This window comes from Salvelinus sp. IW2-2015, linkage group LG20 (genome assembly GCF_002910315.2).
Source record: "Salvelinus sp. IW2-2015 linkage group LG20, ASM291031v2, whole genome shotgun sequence".
Lineage (NCBI taxonomy): Eukaryota > Metazoa > Chordata > Actinopteri > Salmoniformes > Salmonidae > Salvelinus > Salvelinus sp. IW2-2015.
The window spans coordinates 66,347,501-66,365,668 of NC_036860.1; the positions used below are offsets into that span (position 1 = coordinate 66,347,501).

General features: G+C 41.3%; 1 protein-coding gene across 2 annotated transcripts in view; it reads right to left on the reverse strand.

Annotated features, from left to right (window-relative positions):
* Positions 1 to 9,177, reverse strand: part of znf532 (zinc finger protein 532) — a 32,216-nt gene extending 23,039 nt beyond the window's left edge. The window contains exons 1-3 of one of the 2 annotated variants that reach the window (XM_070449577.1): positions 8,844 to 9,177; positions 8,056 to 8,376; positions 6,513 to 7,856 (exon numbers count right to left, since the gene is read on the reverse strand). The gene's annotated coding sequence lies outside the window, so the exon portion shown is untranslated. The remainder of the gene's footprint in view (positions 1 to 6,512; positions 7,857 to 8,055; positions 8,377 to 8,843) is intronic. The other variant, XM_024012382.1, reaches the window with a different exon arrangement.
* Positions 9,178 to 18,168: the final 8,991 nt, after the last annotated feature.

Consider the following 18,168-nt stretch of genomic DNA (forward strand, 5'->3'; position numbering starts at 1 on the left):
TCCTATTTCTACAATTTATCCTTTTCAATTTTGATTTTAAACCTAACCATATGCCTAACCCTAACCTTTAATTAAGACCAAATTCAAATTTTGGGGTTCATGAATTTTTACGATATAGCCAAATTTGACTTTGTGGCTGTGGTAACTAGYRSAMMMCGTTGTGCTTGGTGGTCACACACGTATCTTCCCTCTCATTAGATAGAATGGTCCCACCTGATCTCACTTCCTCCCGACTGCCTTCCAATTTTTAAGACATTTATTTTCATTGTTAGAGTGGCCACTTGAGTTTCTTGTCAATATAATGGATAATCTGCCAGGTCGCAATTGTAAATGAGAACGTGTTCTCAATTTGCCTACCTGGTTAAATAAAGGTGAAATAAATAAATAMAAATCTGTGGTTATAAGGAAGACACATTTCGGTTGAAGGCATTCAGTTGCGCAACTGACTAGGTATCCCCTTTCCCTTCTCTTTTGCGATTTCTGTATGCCACATCTTCAATTTAAGCCTAGAAGAGGATGTGTGTCCTCAGGCCTGGAGGGAGGCAAAGGTCATTCTGCTGACCGCTGCCGAAGAATAGCAAAGCACCCTTTAATGGTTCAGACAGCCAACCAATCAGCCCGTTACCGGTGTGTTTGACAAAAATAGAATGTTATTTTAAAGAAAACTCATTAACAACAGACTTTCAGCATGATTATAGGGAAGGGCTCTCAACGTGCTCAGCACTGACACAAATGACTGATGATTGGCTAAAATAAATGGATAATAAGAAGATTGTGGGAGCTGTTTTTTTTAGACTTCAGTCAGCCTTTGATATCATTGATCATAACCTATTGGTGAAAAAACTTTGCCTTTTCATGTATTGAGAGTTACCTATATAATAGAACACAGAGTTACCTATATAATAGAACACAGAGTTACCTATATAACAGAACACAGAGTTACCTATATAACAGAACACAGCGTTACCTATATAATAGAACACAGAGTTACCTATATAATAGAACACAGAGTTACCTATATAATAGAACACAGAGTTACCTATATAATAGAACACAGAGTTACCTATATAATAGAACACAGAGTTACCTATATAATAGGACACAGAGTTACCTATATAATAGGACACAGAGTTACCTATATAATAGGACACAGAGTTACCTATATAATAGGACACAGAGTTACCTATATAATAGAACACAGAGGGTTTTCCTTAATGAGAGCCTCTGCTACAACCACAAACTAATTTGGTTGAGTGTGGTGTACTGCAGGACAGCTGGCTTGGGCCCACTGACCTTGAATAAAGCTTGTGTGTCTATGCACGCTGACGACTCAACAGTATAGACGTCAACTATGACAGTAAAATAAATAACTGACCCTCAACATAGAGCTCCAGTCAGTTTTAGAATGGATAACTAGCAATAGGCTGGTGCTAAAAAAAAATAAAAAAAATACAAGCATTGTTTTTGTGACAAATCACTCGCTCAACCCTAAACCTCATCTGGATCTATACTGAATAATGTGGCTATTGAGCAAGTTGAGGAGACTAAACTGCTGGGTGTAACCCTAGATAGCATCATGGTCAAAATATAGAGACTCAATGGCTGCTAAAATGGGAGGAGGTCTGTCCATGATAAGGCGTTGCTCTGCTTTCTTGACATCTAAATCAACCAGGCAGTGGAATATTTTTTATTCTGTACAGGCTTCCTTCTTTTCCCTCGGTCAATTAGGTTAGTATTGTGGAGTAACTACAATATTGTTGATCTATCCTCAGTTTTCTCCTATCACAACCATTAGTCAACGTTGGCCTCATTGTGAAATCCCTGAGTGGTTKCCTTTCTCTCCGGGCAACTGAGTTAGGAAGGCCGCCTCTATCTTTGTAGTGACTGGGTGCATTGATACACCATTCAAAGTGTAATTAATAACTTCACCATGCTAAAAGGGAAATTCAATGTCTGTTTTTTTTTTTACTCATCTACCAATAGGTGCCCTTCTTTGYGAGGCATTGGAAAACCTCCCTGGTCTTTGTGGTTGAATCTGTGTTTAAAATGCACTGCTCGACTGAGGGACCTTACAGATAATTGTATATATGGGGTACAAATAGAGTTGAAAAAAGGCAGAAACAGTCCGGTAATAACCGCTTATAACAGTGAACCTTTTTGGTGGGATACACATATTCTAGGTCTTGTGGCATATTTTGGTTAAACTATCCTCAATTCAATGGAATTGTAACCCTCTGCATGCACAGTGCATTCTTCCRTCACATGTACAGCTGATTCTCAAGATCTTGCACACTAAGGAGATGCTATTGAGCCCACACTACTACACTGTCTGAGCCAAGGACTACATGCTTTCTGGTACGTTTTTATTACAATACTGGGTGGGGTGAATATATTTGATATGACATACAAGATTTTTTGTTAACTAGTAAACAGTAGCCTACAGCAAAGTGTGTTTAAATAATTTCTAACTTGTTAACAATTTCTGCTAGTTAGTTTTTGCTACCATGTGGGTTTTAGCTTGCTTGAGCCTGCTAACTGAGGAGTGTTAATTCACCTGTTTCCATACATGTTTCATTTTAAAACATGTATCTTACAAAGGAGTTGTTTAATCTAACTGCTTAATTATTTATCTGTACATGGAATTGTATTTGGGTTTTTTACTCATTTTTGTCTAATCTTTACAGGAAAATGCCACAGGCACTATCTGATGTGTGGAGACATTTCACTGCAGCTAATGTAGAAGGAAAAGTTGTGTACATTTGCAAATACTGTGCCAAATCATGTGCATAAAGTTCCCTCAGTGCTCACAATAAGCAACCTCTGACAAAAGTCCCTCTACTTCTTTTCGAGGTGAAAATGATGAATCAGACACCTTATCGATAGCAAGCTCAAGTTTTTTTTTCTCAATGGAGGAACGTAGTCARAGAAATGCTGATGAATGTCTTGCTCGAGCTGTGTATGCAACTGGTTCACCTCTGATGCTCACAGGCAATGTGTATTGGAAGAGATTTCTGAATGTTCTGAAATACATCAAAAAGCGTGAAGACTTCTGCCTGAAGCCCATACACGCCACAGCGTACATGTTGGACCCCAAATATGCTGGCAAGAGCATCGTGTATGGTGCAGAGATCAACAAGGCCTATGGTGTCATCACTACCGTGTCTCGCCACCTTGGCCTGGATGARGGCAAGGTTCTTGGCAGTCTGGTGAAGTACACTTCCAAGCAAGGGCTTTGGGATGGARATGCAATATGGCAGTTGTGCCAACATATCTCATCAGCCACCTGGTGGAAGGGACTTTGTGGACCTGAGGCTCTTTCCCCTGTTGCCTCCATCATCCTCCAAATCCCACCAACATCAGCCGCCTCAGAGTGCAACTGGTCCTTGTTTGGGAACACACACACACCAAAGCACGCAACAGGCTGACCAATGCAAGGGCTGAAAAATTGGTGGCCATCTGGGGAAATTTGAGGCTTTTTGAGCCTGACAACAAGCCATCCTCAACAAGGTTGGAAAGTGASAGTGAAGATGAGGCCTCAGAGTCTGATGTTCAAGAGGTGGACATAGAGGAGGTCCAGGGAAAAGACATGGAAGCCTGAGAGRAAGACAACCAAAGCTTTAGTTTCTAGACTATCATTTTACAGATGTATGTTGAAAACGTTTTTGGGAGATGCGATAGATCATTGGGGATCATTCAATATTCCCTTCCTTTTGTTGTTCAGTGAAATCATCCCATGTGAAGAGTCAACTCACTTAATTAAAGTTACATTTGTAACTAAATTGTTTTTTTAAAATTTCTATTGGAAGGATTTAATCATTTGGAATTATGTCTACTTATGATAAGGTAAAAAGGTTTATGTTTCTGTCTCCATATGATATGGTAAATATATCCAATGCAAAAAACATCTACATTTAAATGGTATTAATATTAATTTGCATACATTTACGTTAATTCCCATATATTCCCGTTAATTCCCATATATTCCCGTTAATTCCCATATATTCCCGTTAATTCCCATATATTGCCGTTAATTCCCACGGAAAGTTTCCACCTCTGAATATTCCCCAAAATGTGCAACCCTAGGTACAGAGATGAGATAGTCATTCAAAAATCATGTTAAAATGCTATTATTGTCAATGCAACTTATTATGTGACTTTTTTAAGAACATTTTTACACCTGAACTAATTTAGGCTTGCCATAACATAATTATTGACTCGAGACATTTCAGCTTTAAAATGTTGCATTAATCTGTAACATTTTTGAAAAACATAATTGCACTTTGACATTTTGAGGCCAGTGACAAAAAAAAATCTATATTTATTAAAATGTTAAATTCAGGCTGTAACACAGCAAAATGTGGAAAGGTCAACAGGTGTGAATACTTTTTGAAGGTACTGTACATGGAACTCTCTGTCAYYCCAGGTAACTCAAGTTAGCAATAAAAACAGATTTAAAAAATCCCCGATAAAATAGCACCTTCACTGTGAAGAGACAAACATTTTTATATATTTTGTATTATATTACGCATTGCATTATGTAGTGTTATGTATTGCATTACGTAGTGTTATGTATACTATGTATTTTATGCATTTTGTTTTGTTTCATGTTTGGACCCCAGGAAGAGTAATTGGGGATCCTCATAAAATCAGAATTGGACTGCCTGTCTAAACGCAGCCAATGAGACACCATCTTAAACCGACTTCATTTGGTTTCAATGCGCTATTGAGTCTTCCCATAGGAATGCATTRTGTCATGTGATCGATGGCTTTGTCCATTCATGTATACAGTCATTGATACAAATTCACTACTTTTTTGTTGTAGAAAATATCCCACTAATGTGTAAGTAGGAACTCTTTCTGCTCCAATTCCCCTCCCAGCTCTCAGTTGCCCAATCCAGGGTTTTTCAAAACCTCTCCTCTGGGATCCCTAGCCGTTCCATGCATTTGAACTATTCCACCTTATTTAACTCGTCAATTAATTATCAAGCCCTTGAATAGGTGAATCAGGTGAGCTAGTTCAAGGCTAGATCAAAATTGTGAAATGTGTGGGGGTCCCTGAGGAGAGGTATGAAAACCACTGCCTTTAATCAAGCCCTCCTAGAGAGGAACAAAGGAAAGCAGAGGTAGGTAGTCAACTAGGCCCACTCAAGACCTAGGCCATTCAAATCTGGCCACTAATTTCCTACTGCAATCACTTCATCCATGGAATTAGGTTAAATCGCAGTAGCTAATGCCCATTTGAATGTAACAAAATGCAGTGGACCCTCATAAAACCAGCATCCAAATCCAACTGATTCATCAGTTGGAAAAACCAGACTACACTTTTGGTGATCTTCATTCAAATGAATCATTGGGATTTTTCTCTTCTTTTCTCATATGTCAGATGACTTCAGACCAAGGTCACTAGGTGTTTACAGATAATGAATGGCATATCTCCAGTGATTATGCTGGTTTGTTTATGAAGGAAACATGAGAGAAGTATACAGTAGCATGCCTACTCAGCGCTAGATGAGCTAGCTTATCATTTTGACCTACTTTATGAATGGGATGGAGACAGTCCTCTAAATAGCAAATAACTAGCCAAATTGCTTCATGTACATTAGCCTGTATCTGAAGTATTATAAATACGTTTATTTCAAACAACCCAATAGCCAAGGACAGTTCGGAGGTGGATGTACTGTATGTATGTACAATGCTTCTGAAACAAGTAGTACTTTTTGTGTTGTTGTACTGAAATGAATTTTCACAAGAGGAATCCTCATAGGAGATGTGATGGATGAAGACAAAGGGCTACAGATATCATATGCTGTGTCTTTGCGCTGCCTCTTCAGTCTGCACGTAGCATGTAGCCAAGGAGGGCTGCCTGAATGCTTGCTGCCTCCTCATTAAAATGGATGACAGATCAGTCTGCACACTGCACTGCAGCCCCGGTCACATCCATTTCACCTATTAACATCTGCACTCCCCAGTCTCCCTCCCTGTTAAACCCCCAGTGAAATGGCCTCCTCTCCTCCGCTGCAGACAACGAGATAACCAGGCAGTAGTGAACAGAACAAGAAAAGTAGAGAACGAGAGAGAACGAGAGAGACAGAAACAGATTTGGAGATTGGAGAAAAGGGGCAAGAGGGAAAGGGAATGGCTGCTGCCGAGCTGAGGTGAGGAAAAGCTGCATCAGAAAAAAAGGAAAAATGGCTGCTGCCGAGCTGAGGAAAAGAAAATGGTTGTTGCCGAGGTGAGGAAAAGCTGCAGCAGAGGAAAGAGAATCGCAGGGCCTAGTGCAGAATACGGCCAATAAAAGCAAAGCTGTCTGACATAGAAAAAATAATATTTAATGCAGAGAGATGAAGAATACTGTACTGTATACATATTGCCGCCCAGTTATATTAACCCCAGTTTCATGTATATGCTGTTCTCACCACCACCCCTTTCGGGTGCACATACAGTACATCTACCTACAGAGTAACTCACATTAGGAAACACAGCAGTAGAAAGAAACATGAAACAGTCCTCACCCTGTGATCTGTAGCCAGCCTGTCCCCAGCCAGCCACTACTGTAGTCACAAAACCACCTTCCTTCCTTCCTGCTACCACACAGTCAGTCAGGCACAACAACCACCCCCCTTTTCCTGCAGAAAAAAAAATCAATTTCCCAAAGCAGGCAGGGCCCAACAAGAGGCAGAGAGATGGAGGTGGTGTGATCCCGATCAGTCATCCATTTCCTCCTGTCCTGCAACATCACCAGCTGACTGACAATGACCCTGTGCTGTGAGACAGGCCTCCAGAGTTGCAGTCTCATCCCATCTCCCCTACCTGAGCACTGCTCTCTCTGCCTCTGCCTTCAGCGAGGTGGCCAGCCCTGCTTGCCCCACAGCCTACACCCTGTATCCCACAGCCCGAACACTAAACCCAGTGTACTGTACCACCACCATACTGTTGGGGATCGATAGTGCCTTTCTGCAGCCTCCTCTGCTAGGCTACAGCCTCCTAGTTTGGCTGCCATTATTAAGCAGCCAGGGAAGCTATCTCTCCCCCTGTAGCACAGAGCCGGCATTGTTCCTCAGCCCTCTGTCTGCTGGCTCAAACCTGTTTCAGCCGGTTCCGGTCACCACACATAAAGCCTGCTCTGCTGCAGTACAGCTACACACACACAGACAGGCAGACAGAGACACAGCTAGCGCCCACTTCTCAGGCTGATCACAGAGCACTGATACTGCACCATTTTGACCTGAAATACAGCATCTGGATGTGGTTAAAAGATAACAGACGATTAAAAAGGTAATAGTTCTCTGGGCTCAAAACACAAAAGGTTTGAAGAGATCCTTGTCCAAAACAAATCTGGAATCCAGGTCATTACCCCAGCAACAAAAACACAGCTAGGCCTCGAGAGTACAAACCATAACATCCTCCTCTGGGTTGTGCAACGGGACAAAATACACACGCAGTTAGAAATCTAACTCTGTTACAGATACAAAACGAGAAGGCAGGAAAAAGGACACAGCTCAAAAGCAGACAATAATACAGCCTGAATCCAGATGGCTTATTATGTGAGTCATGACAGTTACAATTCCTGGTCTGGGATGAGGACGTGCCACAACGCTGGGTGAAAATGGAGAGGGAGGAGGATGAAGCAGCCATGACGGAGTAGTAGTAGTGGTAAAACCTTGGTCTATACGTGGCCTGCTTGTCTGCATGAGCCCCAGTGTTTTAGTACAGCCCTCTGCTGAGCTGGTGAGGGTCTCTCCCCCTCTATCCTCTCTATTCCATGCCCATGGTTCCCTAATCTCTGTCCTAGAGAGGCTGATCTTTGTCATGATAATCCCTGCAGCCTCAGGCAACTGAGCATCCCATCCGTCCGTCTGTGATAAATGACAAGGAAAACAAAGGGCCATCATGATGGCACACACCCTATCCCTGTCACAGGCACAATACATGCAGAAACACATGATATATATATATATATATGTATATGTATCTGATATAGATATAGATATATAAAAAATATATATATACACACACACACAAATACTAGGGGAAGAAAAGGAGATTGTGCCATACCCTCGTGATCCCCTGACTCTGATTTTCCACTAAGAGAGGAGAAATCTTCCTGTTGAGGCCTGCTTCATACACACAAAGTCAATCCAGACTAGCAGCCCCCATCCTGCCAGGCAGCCCCCTATAAACAGTGCTGTGGCTCTGCTCTGTGGTTGCAGTAGGTCAGCCAGTCCAGGCTGCTCCCTCCAGACGAAGCCGAGCGCTGCATGGAAAAAGGGGGCAGTGTTCGACAGGCGAATCAGGCCTTTTGTCTATGCATGTATGTGCAGGGTAAGGGGGTGAGGGGACTCTCCAGGCTCTCTCGGCTACGGCAGGGAGCAGCAGCTGGTGCAGGAAGGAGAGGAGAGGGGGAAAGGAAAATATAGAAATATGAGAAGAGGGCACAAAAAAAGGATACCAAGAAATCTCCTAAGTCTCTCTTGACCAATGACAAATATAGGCTAAATATTGACTTGAAGAAAATAGGGCCTAGTCTGGTCTGTGCAGTCTGCATATTGTAGAGATATTGTCATCAATTGATAATGATAGGCTACTTACTCAAATAATCTAACAAAGGCCCACTTTGTACATGGTACTGCATATTGCAATGATTTAAAACCATGTTCTTTCTAAGTAATTACAAAGATAAATAGCAGACTATAGGCTAACTACTTTCAAAAGAAAGCACATTATTGTTTATGTTATATAACAGATCCTCACAAGGCCCGGGCCTGTACCTATAAAGTCATCAACCCAAACCCCAGATTCAGACAATTCATCAACCAACACGTGAACAATAGATTATTACCTACCTGGGTAGTGGGTATGGTGACAGATTAGCACATAGCTGTCTCTCTGCAGAATGTTTTTATATGACAGCAGCTCACTCTCAGACAATGAAGTCATGGGCAGCCCTTCTGTAATAGGTTCAGCACCTTTCCATCAGCAACACATCAAACTGCAAAGGCATCAGACTGCATTTTATCTAAGAGGGGGATATAACTGCCCTGCTCCAGACTGTTGTTTCCAGATGTTGAACATGTATGTTCATAATGAAGAAAGGCCTATAAAATACCCCCCCTGCTCACTGCTCTCCGGTGAAGTCTATTCTTTTCTGAGCTGAGCAGAGCAGAGGTTGCTGCTCAGTGCTGCCCACCCCCAAGATTGCCATTGTCACGTGATGAGAAATATTGCCTTGACGCTTGATCATAACGATATCTCAAGTCAGCAGATCAGCCATATCTTACCTATTATAATGTAGACAAATCAATATTGGAACGTTACGTATGTAAGGTCGTACGTATCAGACGTTTATTTTATGGATACTTTGTTTTGACAAGATGTGATGACGTTGAAATCAGAACACAGTTTTCTCACACCCAGAATGCATTTCGCGGTCGTTCAAATGTGTAAAAATACGCTTTCTTCGGAGAAATATTAATCGTCTTGTTGGAGGTGTCATCACCGATACATTTCACGGAGCATTCGTCACGAGTCTCGTTTTTTATTTTTAAATCGGATATATTTGATATAAGTGAACTGCGCCAGTTAACTGGCTAGTTTCTTCTTAGAGCTGCACTTATCATCAACTAAATCCATGCAAAGAAATAATCTCGTCATCACATCAGTGTAACTAGTTAGTTCAATGTCATACTATACTTACCCGCAGCCTCCGTGATTAAAACGGTCATGAATTATTAGGAATGCTGGCTTTGTGTAACTACAGTAGGAACGTAAGGTTAAAWACTCGAAAGTATTTTGTTTGAGTCTTTGGCTAAATTTATTTTTGTATAGAGCTGTAGACTTGAGTGACAGTTGATGATGGCTGTCAGTCATTCATGTCATGTTTCAGAACGTTCAGACTGTATATCAACTCAACACTCCATCATCACCGTTACAATTGTTCATATTTTCAGTTTGGCMATTATTTTTTAGCATTAGCTTGTTTTCAGAGTTATGCAGCAGCATTATAATGCATCATTTAATTCAATAGGTCTAGATTTTTTTTTACATCCTTTGTGCTGCACCTGATAGATCTTGATAGATCAATGAATCAATCACATGTATTTATAAAGCCATTTTTATATCAGCAGATAGCACAAAGTGGTATACAGAAACCCAGCCTAAAACCCCAAACAGCAAGCAATGCACTTCTTTGTAGAAGCGCTACAAATGGAAAAACATGTGGTGTTTTTTATTATAGGAATAAGGAATCTAAAAATTGTTGTGGCAAACGGCTTTAATGATCTATGTTCCTATGTGACACCTTTAACCGGAGGTCTTTCCTTGATGGGCCACCACACTATATCATTTTGTCAAAACGATATGGCTTTCCTATGACATCATGTGACCTTTTCATCATATTTTCCTCAGGTCTTTTTGGTTATTGTTGTTCATATTGGTCTTCATTTTGAGGAAATGCAGTTTTTATTTATATTCACATAACAAAATGTATTCCCTTTTTTTTGGACTACTGGTACATAGGCTACATGGGATGTAAAAAATGTTTTCTACTTTGTAAAGTTATTCAAGCAATATCTGTGTTTGAATATAACACTTGTCTTGCTTCATTGAAGGTTTTACACACGTATCAATATAATTATTTCATGTGCAAGGTAGCTATCATTTTGTCATCATTTCAACAAGTGTGATTTCATTTCAGGTATTTGAATGGAAGGACACCTCATATTTGACTCATCCTACCAGTCAGCGATGTGACAGTCAACAGAGGTTTTAATTAACACTTGCTGCCCCTTAAATTACCCGTATTTCCCATTAAAACGCCACTGTGGACATGTATCAAAAAGAGGACGAATGAAATGTGGGGCTTTTTTAGTCATGTTTGCAAATGTCAAGTAATTGTAGTTCTTCTCACAATGTACATGGGATCCTGTAATACGACTCCCATCTAGCCTGCTCCAAGAGATTAGAGGGCGCCGCTATGTAATGTGAAAATACAGTATACTCTTACAATAACACCAATGCTACATTCAACCTCTAAAGTGTGTTGAAATGAATATCCCTAAGTTCACTCAACACTGCCATCTAGTGTTCACGCTAGACAGATACAAAGTGTCCGTACAGCCTTCTAGAACCAGTGATGCCAATTTAGCAATTTTGTTGCTAGATTTAGCAACTTTTCAGAGTACCCTAGCAACTTTTTTTTCAAACAGCACCTAGAAACAAATTTAGCTACTTAAAAAAAAATGTATTTGGAACTTTTAGCAACTTTTGAAAAGTTACTCAAACGCTAAAATGCATTTCCCCTCTAAATGACACACAACCGATTTTCTCTGTCACACACTCAGTCACAACACGCGTGCCTGGCTGCAACAGTGCATTGTGAGTGACGTCAGCAGCAGGCGCTCAGCTCGTCCACAGGCAGCAGCAGGCCAGCAGCAATTTCAGCAAATTGCAAATCATCGTTGGCTGACTGCAGCAGCAGTAGTATGCGTTCGACGAGACAAACCCAATGAATATAGTTGGTCACAAATGTTTGATCTTGAACAGAACTTACAACATCAATCAACATGTCTAAATCAAAATTTCACAGCCAGAAGTACAGAAAAGAGTGGGAGTCTGTACCTGAATTTAAAGGGTGGCTGAAGCCAGTAATTGGGGATGATTGACGGGCATATTGTGCATACTGCAAATCAGATATGCTTGCAAAAATGTATCACATCAAAAAACATTGTGCTACAGCAAAGCATATAAATGAATCAAAACCGTACAACCACGCAACGCAGTCTACATTACCACAGATGGTTAAGAAAGTGGATAACTGCAAAAGCGCAGAAGCTACTATGGCAATGGCCATTGCGGAGCATTGTTCGCTGCTAGCATGCGACCATTTAGGTATGACTTGCAAAGCTGCCTTTTCAGATTCTGTGGCAGCAACAAACTTCCAAATGCACCGAACCAAGTGCACAGAAATGATTAGGGGAGTACTGGCTCCTTATTTTCTCAAAAGGGTAACATCAGATGTGGGGGATGAGAAGTTCAGTCTCCTTTTGGATGAGTCCACTGATGTCAGTGTCTCGAAATACTTGGGTGTGGTGATTCAGTATTTCAGTGCTAAAAAAAGAACCGTTGTGTCCACATTTCTCGGGCTGGTTGAATTGGAGGGGGGCGATGCCAGATTAATAGCAGAGGAGGTAGTTGAGTTTCTTGAGAAGTGTARCCTTAAAAAAGAGAATCTTCAGGGTATTGGCACTGATAATGCGTCCGTGATGACTGGGGTGCACAACAGGGTGCACAAGATTTCAAAGGAAGAATGTGCATTGCCCAATTTGGTATTCATCCTCTGTGTGTGCCATTCTTTACAATTGGCTGTCAGTGCAGCATCCAAAGAAACCATCCCTAGGAGTGTTGAGTACTTAATCAGGGAAACCTACAACTGGTTTTCGATTTCCCCAAAACGGCGCGAGGCGTACAAAGCAGTGTATGCCACCATTAATTGTGGCCAGAAACTCCTGCAGATCACCAAAGTGTGTGCCACACGTTGGCTATTGATTGAGCCTGCGGTAACTCGTATATTGAGCCAGTGGGAAGAACTGAAACTCCACTTTGAGTTGACCAAGGCTAGTGAGCATTGATACATGGCAGATGTGCTCCACGCCATGTACATGGACAAGACCAACTATGTCTACCTGACATTCTTCATTCTTGAAATCAATCCTGTCTGATGTACAAGTTGCAGTGAAGTCATTTAAGGGAGAGCAAACAGATCCTGTCAAGCTTTTGGACAATCTRGTACACCTCTTAACATCAATTTGCAGCAGAGTAGACAACCCTATGGCAAAAATGGATGTCCTGAAGGATGCCATTGATGGATGTAACGGATGTGAAATGGCTAGCTAGTTAGCGGTGGTGCGAGCTAGCAGCCTTTCAATCGGTTACGTCACTTGCTCTGAGACCTTGAAGTAGGGTTTCCCCTTGCTCTGCAAGGGCCGTGGCTTTTGTGGAGCGATGGGTAACGATGCTTCGTGGGTGACTGTTGTTGATGTGTGCAGAGGGTCCTTGGTTCGCGCCCGTGTCGGGGCGAGGGGACGGTCTAAAGTTATACTGTTACATGGACATCTCAGTCCATCACCATACCTTGGGTACCTTTTAGAGAGCACGGTGTACCAACTCAGTCTTGCGCCAGAGGACAAAAAGGTCATTCGGAGATGGTGCATCAACTACATTGTTGCTTTAAGCTCCCAGACAACCTTGAAGCCCTGCGAAACATGGCCTTGTTCAGTGTTAAGGAAACACTAAAGCACAATAAAGGCTTCACTGAAATGATTAAAGTAGCTGAGCTACTGGGATACCAGCCACAAACAATTTATCAAATTGTTTCCCAATGGAGAAACATCCATCTGTTTAGGTGGGACTCAACTGAAAATACAGTCGAGTTTTGGAGTGAAGTCAATAACTACACGGACTCTTCCGGGTCAAATCCTTTTGAGGAACTGTGCAAAGCTGCGCTCGCTGCCCTCTCCTTGCCACACTCAAATGCAGAGGTTGAACGGCTGTTCAGCCAAATGAGTGTGTTCAAGTCAAAGTTAAGAAATAGAATGTCACTGCACACTCTCAACTCCATACTCCTGGTGCGGTATGGACTGAAGCTGGCTGGTGATACCTGTTACCAGCATAAACTACCAGGTGAAGTTCTGCAGCAGTTTGGCACCACAGCAGCATACAGCTTTAAGGACACTCCATCCTCGTCTGCTTGTTCCAGCTCCGTGACAATGCAGTTGGACAGTGAAGATGAAGAGGATTTCCTTGCCAATCTGTGATTCATCATATTTATAGTACGTATGCAAGGAGTGGACTTTCTGGAACTGGCGGAGACACACAGCTGATGGTGGCAGTGTGTACTGCAGTGTGTGCGAGAACAGTGGCAATATCTGGAGGAAACCATTGAGCAGCTAGCCAGCCAAGCAGCACAACAACCTGGAGAGAGATGCCTAGCGCAGACATTATTTGAGATAAGTTGCTTGTTCAATAAGACAGCATATATACCTTGTTATTAGCTTGTACCAATAATTGTTGATCAGTTAGGTAGCATGTTAACTAACTACCAATACACTGCTTAAAACTATAATTGTTAAGAATGTGGAGGTTTACTAGTTAAAAATAAAATGTAATTGTTCAATAATTCAATGTGTTGTGTTTAAAAAAAAAAATGTGATCATATAAAATGTGTTGTTTATATTACTTTTACAAATAAAAATATATGATAATAAACAAACAAATCTAAACTAACAAATGTAAAATCATATTTTTCGCCGAGATGGCCGGTCTATTCTAAGTTTTACGTTATTACGCAATGACGTCATCACGCAAGGACATCACAACGTCATTTAGCAACAAATCAACCTGCCTCTAGCAACTTCCCCTGAAAATTAGTTGGCAACACTGTCTAGAACGTCACTTATCTCATATGTTGGTCAGCTAGTGGGAAATCAATCAACTCGTCGTGACATGTGTCGTGATCGATGGTTGTCATTGATGCCGCATTCACAACAACTGGGACTCGGAAAAATACGAGGTCAAATCATGACGTAAGTGATCTTCAGGTCGGGAAGTCGGAGCTCTAGAAAGAGGCTCGGGTTCCCGAGTTGGATGACTGTCAAATCGATTTCTTTTCAGTCGGAGCTCGTTTTTTTCCCGAGTTACCAGTTGTTTTGAACGCCTTGATGTCGGAAGTCGGAGATATCCGAGTTCCCAGTTGTTTTGGACGCGGCATAAAATACCGATGACGTAACAAGTGATCGTTCAAATGACAGCTAATAATTACGTGTGACCTGAGTTGACTGTGATGCCTATGGCATGAGTAGATGAGCCGGTCCCTGTCTGTCTTAGTTTCTATGTGATCATTATCTTATCATTATTCAGACTATTGAATGGCTGACAGCTGCAGAAGTGTTCATGCCAATATCTGGCCACAAAAATCTGACCGTATTGTGAGACATATGTTCTAATAAATATTCGATATGACTCATATTTCTACTTTTCTATTATTATATTCTAGGACATTGTGAACAGAGAATTGAAGACAAAACGTTACATTGGACATCTCCGGAAACAGTTGCTACATAGACTAAAAAAGAATTGACAAAATGTGAAAACTTGCCAAAGACTCCAGCCACCCTAGTCATAGACTATTCTCTCTGCTACCGCAAGGCAAGCTGTGTTGGTCCAAAAGGCTTCTTAACAGCTTCTACCCCCAAGCCATAAAACTGCTGAACAGCTAATCAAATGGCTACCTGGACTATTTACATTGACCCAACCCCCCCCATAACGCAGCTAATACAAACTAATAATAATATACACAAAGTCAATTTAACACTACTTTATAGTAAAAAAAAACACAAATACCTCGAATAACCTGTACCMCGCACATTGACTCGGTACCGGTACCTCGTGAATATACAGCCTCGTTATTGTCATTTTATTGTTGCTCTTTTATTTTATAAAAAAAAMAAACATTATTTAATAAATATTTTCTTAACTCTTATTTTTATTCAAACTGCATTGTTGGTTAAGGGCTTGTAAGTAAGCATTTCACGGTAAGGTCAACCTACACCTGTTGTATTCAGCGCATGTGACAAATAACATTTTGTTTTGATGATTTGATGTGATATGCTCAGATCTGACTAACTCATGATCTTCTAATGACAGAGCCTTTATAGTGATCTAAAATACACCAAACTAAAATATAAACGCAACATGTAAAGTGTTGGTCCCATGTTTCATGCACTGATATAAACGATCCCAGGAACGTTCTATTTGCACAAAAAGCTTATTTCTCTCAAATGTTGTGCATTTGTTTACATCCATGTTAGTGAGCATTTTTCCTTTGCCAAGATAATCCATCCACCTGACAGGTGTGGCATATCAAGAAGCTGATTAAACAGCATGATCATTACACAGGTGCAACTTGTGCTGGGGACAATAAAAGGCCACTCCAAAATGTGCAGTTTTGTCACACAACACAATGCCAGAGATGTTTTAGAGTAGAGTGGAGTTTTGAAGGAGCGTGCAATTGGCATGCTGACTGCAGGAATGTCCACCAGAGCTGTTGCCAGACAATTTAATGTTAATTTCTCTACCAACGTCGTTTTAGAGAATTTGGCAGTATGTCTAATTGGCCACACAACCACCGACCATGTGTAACCACGCCAGCCCAGGGCCTTCACATCTGGCTTCTTCACCTGCGGGATCGTCTGAGACCAGCCACCTGGCCAGCTGAAAAAACTGCTGCACAGCTGACAAAACTGAGGAGTATTTCTGTCAGTAATGAAGCCCTTTTGTGGGGAAAAACTCATTCTGATTGCCTGGCTCCTCAGTGGGTGGGCCTATGCCCTCCCAGCCCCACCCATGGATGTGCCCCTGCCCAGTCATGTGAAATCCAAAGATTAGGGCCTAATTAATTTATTTCAATTGACAGATTTCTTTATATGAACTGTAACTCAGTAAAATCGTTAAAATTGTTGCATGTTGCTTTTATATTTTTGTTCAGTATAGTTCCATTGGAGCCTGAATTTGTCATACGGCCCAAACGGATTCATAATGTTTAGAGCCTTTATAGTGACCTAAAATAGTTCCATTGGAGCCTGACTTTTTCCTATTGCCCAAACTGACTCATAATGTTTCCAGTTATAGGTTATTCTCTTGATGTCATCCAATGAGGAAGAGCTGAGTACCAGGCCAACTCACCAACTTCCTGCGGGGCTTTCCTGAGATGTGACAATGCCCCCAGGCACCACTCAACCTTATCAGACCAAATGTTATCTGTATGTACCTTCAAAAGACCGGCGGGTGGACATCGGATCTGTCAACACTAATCCTCTATTACTTTACCTCTGCAATGATCTGTATGTCAATACAGGATATGAATGTCATCATTTGAGTATGAATGTTTCACAAGGATGTGTACTTACAGTATTAGACTCGTTTAATTGAATGAAATAACATGGACATGTTTTTGTACATGTTGTTGATCTTTCCTATTCACTGATGCAGATTCCCTAATATCATTTCTGCATGGTAACCAACCAATGGTTGTGTGGGTCATTCATTCATCATTGTGTCCAAATTAATGAACACAAGTCAAACCACTTTGTTTGTTAGCCTTGACCGTACAGTACCATTCCTGGCACCTGTTGTCAGCTGTGTTCCTACCAGTCTCCAATGAAACCTTCTGTCAGCTGTGTTCCTACCAGTCTCCAATGAAACCTTCTGTCAGCTGTGTTCCTACCAGTCTCCAATATAAAACCTTCTTTCAGCTGTGTTCCTACCAGTCTCCAATATAAAACCTTCTTTCAGCTGTGTTCCTANTAAAACCTTCTTTCAGCTGTGTTCCTACCAGTCTCCAATATAAAACCTTCTTTCAGCTGTGTTCCTACCAGTCTCCAATATAAAACCTTCTTTCAACTGTGTTCCTTACCGGTCTCCAATGATACTTTCTTTCAGCTGTGATCCATACCGGTCACCAATGTGGCCAGTTCTTTTATATCGAAACCCATTGTGAGACTCTTAAAACTTGGACAGCAGTTAGCGTGTCACCGGATAGGTGCGGCTGGTGTTATTCACATCCAGTGGAATAGAACTGCAATTACTAAATAGCCAGCTGTTCATGTAAAGTTTATTTTGTTTCTAATGTGGGTGTTGAAATGTATTCTATTCTACTCTAATGTATTCCATGTAATTTTATTCTACTCTAGGCCTACTCTACTCTACTGCACTCTACTGAAGGGGGATACCATCAGTTGCACAACTGAATGCATTCAACTGAAATGCGTTTTCCGCATTTAACCCAATCTCTCAGAGAGTTGCAGGGGCTGCCTTAATCGACGACATCGGCACCTGGGGAGCAGTTGTTGGGGGTTAACTGCCTTGCTCAAGGGCAGAACAGCAGATTTTTCCACCTTGCCTGGCTCAGGGATTCAAACCACTGACCCAACGCTCTTTACCGCTAAGCTACCTAATGTTTTCCATTTTATTTTATTATTCTCTATTCTCGTCTCTTCTACTGTACTATATAGTCGTGGCCAGAGGTTTTGAGAATGACACAAATATTAATTTCCACAAAGTTTGCTGCCTCAGTTTGTATGATGGCAATTTGCATATACTCCAGAATGTTATGAA